The sequence below is a fragment of the Hyalella azteca genome, unplaced genomic scaffold (assembly GCF_000764305.2).
Source record: "Hyalella azteca isolate HAZT.00-mixed unplaced genomic scaffold, Hazt_2.0.2 contig4571, whole genome shotgun sequence".
In the NCBI taxonomy this organism is placed as follows: Eukaryota; Metazoa; Arthropoda; class Malacostraca; order Amphipoda; family Hyalellidae; genus Hyalella; species Hyalella azteca.
Window position 1 is genome coordinate 1,664 of NW_025934784.1, and position 9,176 is coordinate 10,839.

At 39.4% G+C, this 9,176-nt stretch overlaps 2 long non-coding RNA genes across 2 annotated transcripts; both read left to right on the forward strand.

The window, feature by feature from the left end:
• The first annotated feature begins 416 nt into the window (after nt 1-416).
• Nucleotides 417-2,728, forward strand: LOC108676224. Its single transcript, XR_001931167.2, has 3 exons — nt 417-1,320; nt 1,438-1,660; nt 2,567-2,728. It is a non-coding gene; the product is annotated as an uncharacterized LOC108676224 (long non-coding RNA).
• A 2,092-nt stretch (nt 2,729-4,820) lies between these two features.
• LOC108676225 lies at nt 4,821-8,392 on the forward strand. Its single transcript, XR_001931168.2, has 3 exons — nt 4,821-4,943; nt 5,599-5,786; nt 8,151-8,392. It is a non-coding gene; the product is annotated as an uncharacterized LOC108676225 (long non-coding RNA).
• Nucleotides 8,393-9,176: the final 784 nt, after the last annotated feature.

Genomic DNA, 9,176 nt, shown 5'->3' on the forward strand with positions numbered 1-9,176 from the left:
TTTATGTTTTTGCATGGTAGTTTTGTTTCAAATCTTGAGTAACATCATAACAGCTCCTTTTATTATTATCAATATTTTTTCCTGCATTCAGATCTTTAAGGATGATGGTGCCACTTCATTACTCATCAGGCTCTTGTGATTTTTCGCCTTTTTACAACACTTCTCTTTAACTTCACTTCTTGTTGTTTGTTTGTTTGTTTGTCTGTATGCTATAAATCTTATAATCCATGTGACACACTTCTACCCCTCCAATCGATCTGAAATTTTGCACACTTGCGTAAATTTGGAGACAACGCATGAATAAATTGACAGATCAAAAAATTTTGAAATTTTAAATTTTTTCATATTGAAAAAATTAAAAATTAATTTTCTTTAATATTTGGAAATAAAATTAGAAATTCATTGTACATGTATATGTATATTCATTGTACACATTCAAACGCATATTATTTATATTTAGTTATTGATGTTAATGCTCATAGGAGGTTAACTAAAATATTTAGATTTTCGTTTTTTGTGATTGGTTTTCCGAGTTTCGACTTTACCAAGAACTCTTATACCGTTTAGGGGAGATGGTAGGCTGTATCGGGAAGAGTTGGATAAATACGTTTTCGTAATTCGTTCTTTTATGTATTTCTTTAAAAAGCTTCGAATCTTGAACCTAGACTCTATCACAGCCCTCTTTATTTATTTGCATTTTTGCCATTGATGGAACACCACTACAAATTGTGCACAGTAAACAGCTTTCAATTTAAGACTTTCACTAAAAGATCTTCTGTTTCTACGGTAACGTGGCAAAAATTAGCAATTAATGTTCGTTTAGCGATATCATCAAATATTTAGTTTACGTGATTTATAAAGAATTTTCAAAAAAAATTTTCTATTAGCGCTTTGACGGAGGATGTTTTCAAAACTTAGTGAATATTTTAAGATGTTTTAGCTGAATAAGATTTCTCGCATAGATTATTATGAGAATTGAGTACTTTTTTAAAACGTAGATGATAATGGTTTTTCAATTTAAATCTTTTTAGTTAGTCAGTATTAACACATTCCAGAAAATAATAAGCAATTATTTCAATATAATCAAATACATTAAATAATGTTTCATTTTCTTAGACCTTTGGAAATATAATTGATTCTCTTTAAAAACGGAATTTTGCTGAACTTATAAGAAGATCTGATATTTTGACTGACTCCAATATATGAGTGTTAGCAGAAGCAAGGGAGCTTGAGTCAGCCTAAGATCAATAACTGGATTCCCGGCACTACAGAGTAGAGAGAGCCTGAACTACGAACGATCTTCCCAGTTCATGGAATAAGGTATTTTCGCTCTGTACATCACTTTAAGAAGTCATGAATTATAAAAAATAATTATATTCAATTGCTCTAAATACTGCCCTTGACTTCCTTTGTTTTAAATCATTTTCCCCTCAACAGGTTTAAAAAATGGCCGCTACAGGGGCCGTTGTTGACTTTATGTCGTCTGCATCAGGAGTCGGTCCGCTTAATGAAGGAGATACAATTCACTGCAATATTGTCGGTGTCATGTCCCTGGGTCCCAAGATCATGCGGTTCGTTTTGAACCTGGAATGTGAAGACAAGCCATGCAATGAAACCTACAGGCATGGAGCGCCGGCGCGGAGGCCCTTACTCGAATAAGGTATGGAAAAGGAGATTTTCATTTAGTGCATTTGATTTAGAAAATATTAAAAATGCGTACAATCTAAATATTTTTTCGTTTTTCATACTGCTTGATTGTCGTCTTTTGGAACCTGAAAAACAAAAAATTCCGAGCGTTGCCTCAGGACTGCTGAATAAGCTGCGTGCTGTCAAATATCTGCGGAACAAGGCCTTCCATATTTTGAATACTTATCAGAAGCGATAGCTTTGAATGAATTAAAAATTGAACTTATGGAACTTGTAGAAAAATCCGGAAGGTTTTACTGTTTTCCCCAGTCTGAACTTGAAGACATAAAACTGGAGCTTATCCACGACGTACAGAACTTGCTGGCGCCGCCAAAGAATGTCGAGCAAGCCGCCCTCGCCAAACGCGCTGAGAACGAAATTTGGACAATCAGTAATGTTGGTGTTGTTTACTGGCGAATCTGCTAGGGCTCAGCAGATTCAATGGGTGTTGAATCTTTAGCGAGTCAGAATCAGAGAGGATGTTGAATCTGTTAAGAAGAATGGTTGAATACCGTTGAATAGATAATGATTTAAGATTGATTTTACTATGAACAATTTCATCGATGGCAAAACTCGACACTTGATGAAACCCCGACGCGTGCTCCACAAACACACGCAATCGCCGACAAAATTAATTGTGGCATAGGATATTCCTAATAAATTTAGCTATAAGTTAAAAGAAATTTAAATTTGTTATTTTGAATTGTTTCAAAATAGCTTTCGACAATAAGCTGGAAAGAAATATCACTTACTTTGAAGCCATTAAAATTTGTCCCAATAGGTTTGAGCAGAAATTCCTAAACCAATTTTTTATCGAGTATGTGATAGCCATTACTCCCACTTATTTTAAATTCTGACTAAGCCTATTTACGCACCGCAGATCGTGAGCTTGCAGGGATTTCTTCGATGCCACCGACCTGAGGGCGACGCAGTGGGCAGAAATTGTGACGCGTCGCGTGGGGGACGTCGAACTTCAGCTGCGGGGCCTTGAATGCGAGTACGACCTCCATGACGACCTCCTCCAGCCACTGCTTGGGAGCAAGTAAGAATCTTTTAGGTTAACAATATAGCCAAGCTTATAAATAAATCCAGCAAAAATGTTAGATGCGTAGCCAAGCAAGTTACGAAAGGAACAAATGTTCAACAAAACATCTTAACGTGAACTGACGACTCAACGCGAATAAAAATGAGTGCATATTACTTGAAACTCATTTCGCCTGCTTCTGTCGCCAAAGGGGATTCGGCACAGATCACTAAAAGCCAAGTACAGCATCGACATATTGACAGAGACTCTTCCGATATTTCAGATTTTTGCGACTAGTCTGAGGATAAAACTTCGTACGCTGACTTTAACATACAAATGCAACACACCGAAGCAGCGGCACCCGGTAATCCGACGTGGACCTGACAGTACCGGCGACGGCTACAACACATCGAGAACCTAAACCGATAACGGAAACGAACAGCCTGAATATCACGAGGCTAAGAAAAAGTATTGACGACCTAGATGTTCATTGCGTACCTCTGACGTAAATATTATACTCTTGAGAACCTCAGCACAATCAACATTGATAGGCAAGTACGCTCTCTGCGGGCTCGACGGAAAAGCACCAACATTGGTCCAAGCTTACCAAATTTCATATCCAATTCTCAATTTCGTACCTTCTAAAATGCAATCCCTGTCTTCATGTACTTATCGCTCGTATGTTGAAGACTTTCCATACTACGACGGAGTATACATCCTGCACTGTGTCTAATAAAAATAATGTTTAGGAGTCCCAAGGTCTGGAGTCCCAAGGTCTGGTCACCAGTTTTATTAGATGATCCATGGCTGGCTAATAGACTATTCTACTTGTCCTGCATGGGGCTACTGACAGTATAGGAGTAGACCGGGGTGAGGACGGACCAGCTTATTATAGGTATCAATTTTGCCAGACCCAGCCCAGAATTAACGAAGAAGTACTGAGGCTTTAGAACTATAATCAATAAAATACGTTACATATTTTGTTACATATTTATTTCTTGGATACTGCTGCTCGCTTCTCATGAAATATGTATGATTAATTAGACACTCGAGTAAGATTCTACTGAAAAACAATGAGATGAGATGCGATCATCACAGTATGTTTCTTTAATTAAGTGCGTTAAATGTGTTCATTATTGGCTATTTTATCTCTAATAATCTATATGTTTATTTATTTATTTGCATCTATTGTAAGGAATTGGTTCATTAGTGCAATTTTGATTTCTATTGCAGTCCGAACATACCCGTCTATTTTAGTGAGAACTTTCCAGAGAACGAGATTCTTGGGATTCATTCACTAATAAGCAAAAACGTGAAGCAAATCCTCTTCTCGCAAATCCTCTTCTATCCAAATCCTTTCTATCCTCTTCTTTCCAAAAACGAATCGTAATAATTCACTGACATCATCACTTATGATGATCGCCAATTAGACTTTTGTTGAATCAATCATAAATCTAATGTCCGGCACAACTATCCTAAGCTTGTTTATTCGCAAATGTTTTCGAATTTCGCTGTTGTTGTTGATGTTCCCCGAGTCCAGGTCACGCCAGGAAACTTAACCTGCGCATAAAAGCCACCACCCGTGCCGGGCTCGGACCTCAGCTGTGCGACGTATGTTATGCCTGCCCGTAGCCTGGGTACTGCCGGGCACTCAAGCAGAAGATGCTTGACGGTATTGGGGAGTTGGGTGGTGCATGACATTGGGGACGGTATTGGGGAGTTGGGTTGTGCATGACATTGGGGACGGTATTGGGGAGTTGGGTGGTGCATGACATTGGGGACGGTATTGGGGAGTTGGGTAATATAAACTATATATAGTATATACGCCTGGAAACGTGCAACAAATTATTGATAACTGTATTGTTATCGGGAGCTGAGCTTCCCTAAAAGTTTCAAAACGCTAGCTAGTGGGAAAGTTGGTGAAATATCGATTGCAAGATTTGATCATCACAGACAGACAGACACGAAAGCGAGCTAAGAAAAACGTAGTAATAAAAAACTTAGGAAGCAAATCGTATGTTGAGAGCATGGCATTGCTGCACTGCCAACAGTCCAGTTATAACTTCAACCTGATTTTGAATTCCAACTCAACCCTGACCCCGCAGAGTTCGAGTTCGAAAGCTTCAGTAAGGACATCTGCCGCTCCATGATCTCCATGATGGACGTCGACCGCTCCGGCAAACTTGGCTTGCGCGAGTTCATCCGACTCTGGACCGACATCCCCACCTGGATGGTGAGTTCATCCATGTTGGTATCAGCACTCTGGGTGTGGGTTGTAGCTTTTTATTTCGATGGTCATGCACGCGCTGGGAAAGGTGGACAAAGGAAGACCACGTGCCTGGTAGCGTGAAGCATCATGTCGTGAAAAGCGAGACGGATGATTTACCTCCTCTGCAGCGTGAGGCATGAGGGCTGTAACAAAATGATACGTCAATCAGACTATTATGCGATTTCACCACTAAAAAGCAGTCAATCATAGCGTATTTCCGGGGCTCAAGGGATAGATACAGCCAAGTTTTCGGGACTCCCTTCTGGACTGCCCTGAAGAGAGATCGGTATTTGATGCAAAGGATAAAGCATATAAATAGCTACCGAATTACAGATATGCAATGAAGGAGGTCGTAGATCGCAATAATAGTAAGGAAGAGAGTGTGGTCGACTTTGTTGAACACTTTTAAGGGGAAAACGTTAACAGCCAAGGACTCGCGATCTTTTTCGCTTCCTTGAGGAGAACAGTGACAATCTTGTGACACTGTTTGATGTGGGCAAAATTTATGGAAGCGTGAGAAGATCCAAGATTTTGACTATTGATCAGAGAAGAGAATAGAATAACAACTTATATAGTTTGTAATAATCTCTGTTTCTTCTAATAACCCCCCTCCCCCCAGAACTGCTTCCAGCTCCCCGACAAGGACGGATCCTCTAAGTTGTCCTGAGCTCCGCAGTGCTGGCGAGCGCGGGCTACAATCTCAACAAGCACATTTGCGACGCGCTCATGCTGCGCTACGGCGACAAGGACGGCAACGGAACTTTCGGCGACTACATCAAGTGCAGCGTCAAGCTCAGGAACATGATGGTGGGTCATGTGCAGAACATGATGGGTGAGTCATGTGCAGAACATGATGGGTGAGTCATGTGCAGAACATGATGGGTGAGTCATGTGCAGAACATGATGGGTGAGTCNGTCGTGTTCAGAACATGATGGGTGAGTCATGTGCAGAACATGAGTTTAACTATCGTATTGTTATGATATGCATCAAAGTAGCCTGCATGTGGGGGTGGATTTTATAGCAACGATCTAATCTTTGCCGCCTGAATAGCTATAATACAATACAAAAAAAAATATTTCAACCTTCGTGGCCAAAATTTAATGCCTCCCGCAATATGGTCTTCCATAAATTAATCGTAAATCAAATTCAGAACAGCGATGTAAACAAAGTCTAACTTCACTTAAAAAATGCAACATTCCAAGTCGGTTCCTGGTTATTTTGGTACTAAATATTCTTTAAGAATAAAATTATAATACTGTATGTGGCCAATAAGTAAATTGAAGCAGTGTGTAGCAGTCCCACACTGCTGGAGCTCCGTTTTTCTGTCCAGTTAACGTCAAATTTAATTTCCTTCAAATTAGTCCCATTTAACCTGGCGCCCGAATTTCGCTTCACGAGATTGAAATTCTTTTCTGTCTCAGGTTTGAACCCTCGATTTATATTGTTCATTATAATTATTTACATATTTAAAACCGTAAGAAGATGTAAGGTCTTCGTCTCAGCCACTACTGAACAGTTTTTCAATTTTTTTTTAAGTTTTCTTTTCAGTGCCGTTCTAAGTTCTAAATAGATCAATATTTCCCCTATACTTAAGGTTTGATACACAAAAGGTATATGATTATATACCTCAATATTATTTTTGGCACGTAATTATTGGCTATATATTTTTTATAATTTACTATCTATATATATTATATGTATATATATTGCTCATGTCCGATTTCGATTGCAATTTGCGCCCTTTATTGTGTAATGTTTTTTTTCATGTCGTAACCTTCGCCCTGTTTTATATAGTGAATTTTTCCATATTATGATAATGTTTAAATCAACTATTTCTCAAAAAATGTTTATTTGCTGATAATATTGTGTGAATATTGTCAAGGGTTTTTTTTGTTCTATTTTATTTTTTGAAAGCCTTCATATTTCCAGTAAAATGTATACTAGTTTTTAAATAAGATTTATTTTTACATGGCGGATAAACATTAATTTGTCCGTTTCCAGACCAATTGTTTTGCCGCTGGCGTTTCCACATATGTGCACATTTCACGTATAAAATTTATAGGCTATTCCTACAGATATTAGAATTGATATTATTATAACTTAACCTAACATAACCTAACCTAACCTAAACTAACAACACGAATTGACAGTAGCGTTAAACTAAACCCTCTAAGGTTGCTTTCCAGATGCTGCTACTCGGTTGACCATTTAAAGTTTTGCCGTCATCCATTTAGGAATAAAATATTTGTAATATTCGAAAAGATTTTCCAGGTCGGTGAGAGGAAGTCGCAGCGTCTGGTATCTTTGCCCGTGCACTGATTGGTTGTTTTGAATTCTTGTCGCTTCGTGATTGGTCAAAATGCCAATAATTGGTTGTTGATAGCTTCGACGACTAAATAACTAACTAAATAAATAATAACTTTCAGGGAATAAAAATATACCTTTACCACCCTGACAAAAACATGTTTGGTGAAATTCTGTTGTTGTAGTGCAGTGGTAGTGGGTGGAGCTGGTCGTTGGTTCGAGCCTTCTGAAGCTCAGTTCATTTCTTGGTGTCGCTGGCGAGCAAAGCATACGTAGCCGTCGAGGGTGATGCATCAGTATGGCCTTGATATTCGCCCAAAACTAACGCGTTCGTCGTCACGGGCATGCATTACTTTGGTGGCCACATTGATGGTAGATGCTTTTGAGATGGCGGTCCTGCCACCGTTTCGAGTTTAATCTATACAGGTTTTTTATGATGTTATCGGTAACTAACTAATTGCAGGTGAGTCAACGGTGACTGGCGTACCTTCCGAGGAGGCCATCGAGGAGTTTGCATGTCATTTTATTCATGTTATTGACGGTTAACTGATCGTAAGTGAACCAGGGGAGTCCAAGCCACCTTCTGAGGAAGCCATCGAGGAGTTTGTATGTCATTTTTTTTCATGTTATTGACGGTTAATTGATCGCAGGTGTAACAGGGGGGTCCGAGCCGCCTTCCGAGGAGGCCATCGAGGAGTTTGTATGTCATTTTATTCATGTAATTGACGGTTAACTGATCGCAGGTGAACCAGGGGAATCCGAGCCACCTTCCAAGGAGGCCATCGAGGAGTTTGCATGTCATTTTATTAATGTTATTGACGGTTAATTGAATTTTATTCATGTTATTGACGGTTAACTGATCGCAGGTGAACCAGGGGAGTCCGAACCACCTTCCGAGGAGGCCATCGAGGAGTTCTACAACTCCTTGTTGGAGGAGACCGTGGAACTGCAGCGGGATGCTCCTGCCGAGGAGGAGCCAGAGGAAGAGGAGGAGTGAAGGATGGTGCGATGGTGCAAACGCACCATCAGGGAGGGGACATTATACTGATGCACTTCTCTGCCGGGCCAAACTGGGCCAGAATTACCCAGAAAAAAACAAAAGTACATCGCTATTAGGACAATGTCTCACTCATTTCTATGAGTGTACGCTAAATTTTCTTTTTTAATTTTATTTACAAGATTTTATTAGAAATGTTTGGTTAAAAATGATTCCAGTTTTGTATAGAACTTCTTTTTCTAATCATATGCTTTGGGACTCGTTCATCAGTTTCGTATGCAGATGAATATTGATTTTAATAGTAAACATTATGGACTTGTTGAAGTTCGGAGTTTCTTGCGTCGCTCGTTGGGTCTCCTGTTTCTGGCTGAAATTGTTGCGATATAGAGGCTCAGAATATTGTCGAAGAGTGGATTGGAGTAACCGTTGTTGATGAAGGCTTGTTTTAGTTGCAGGAAACTGTCGTGAAATAACTGCCAAGTATGTGATATTTTATAGGTGCGGTGGATTAATGCCTTGATGTTGCTGTCTTTATATCGTTGGGGGCATTCACTGCGCGCTTTGAGGTATATTCCGTTATTGGTGGGCTTCTGGTATACTGAAGTTATGAAGTTGTCAGTGGCCTATGAATTTTGTTGATTTGAAGGTGGGCTTAATTTTGTTGATAGAGAAGGTGGGTTGAATTTTTTTGATAGTTAAAGTGGGTTGAATTTTGTTTATTTGAAGTTGGGTTGAAGCTTGTTGATAGTAAAGGTTGATTGAATTTCTTCAGCAATGAAGACAATAGGCTGAACTTTTTTAATATCGAAGATAGGTTGATTTGTTCACCCCCCAGGGCAGGTTGTGCTCTGCTCATGCACTAATATACCGGAGAGAGGCTTCCTGTTCTACATCA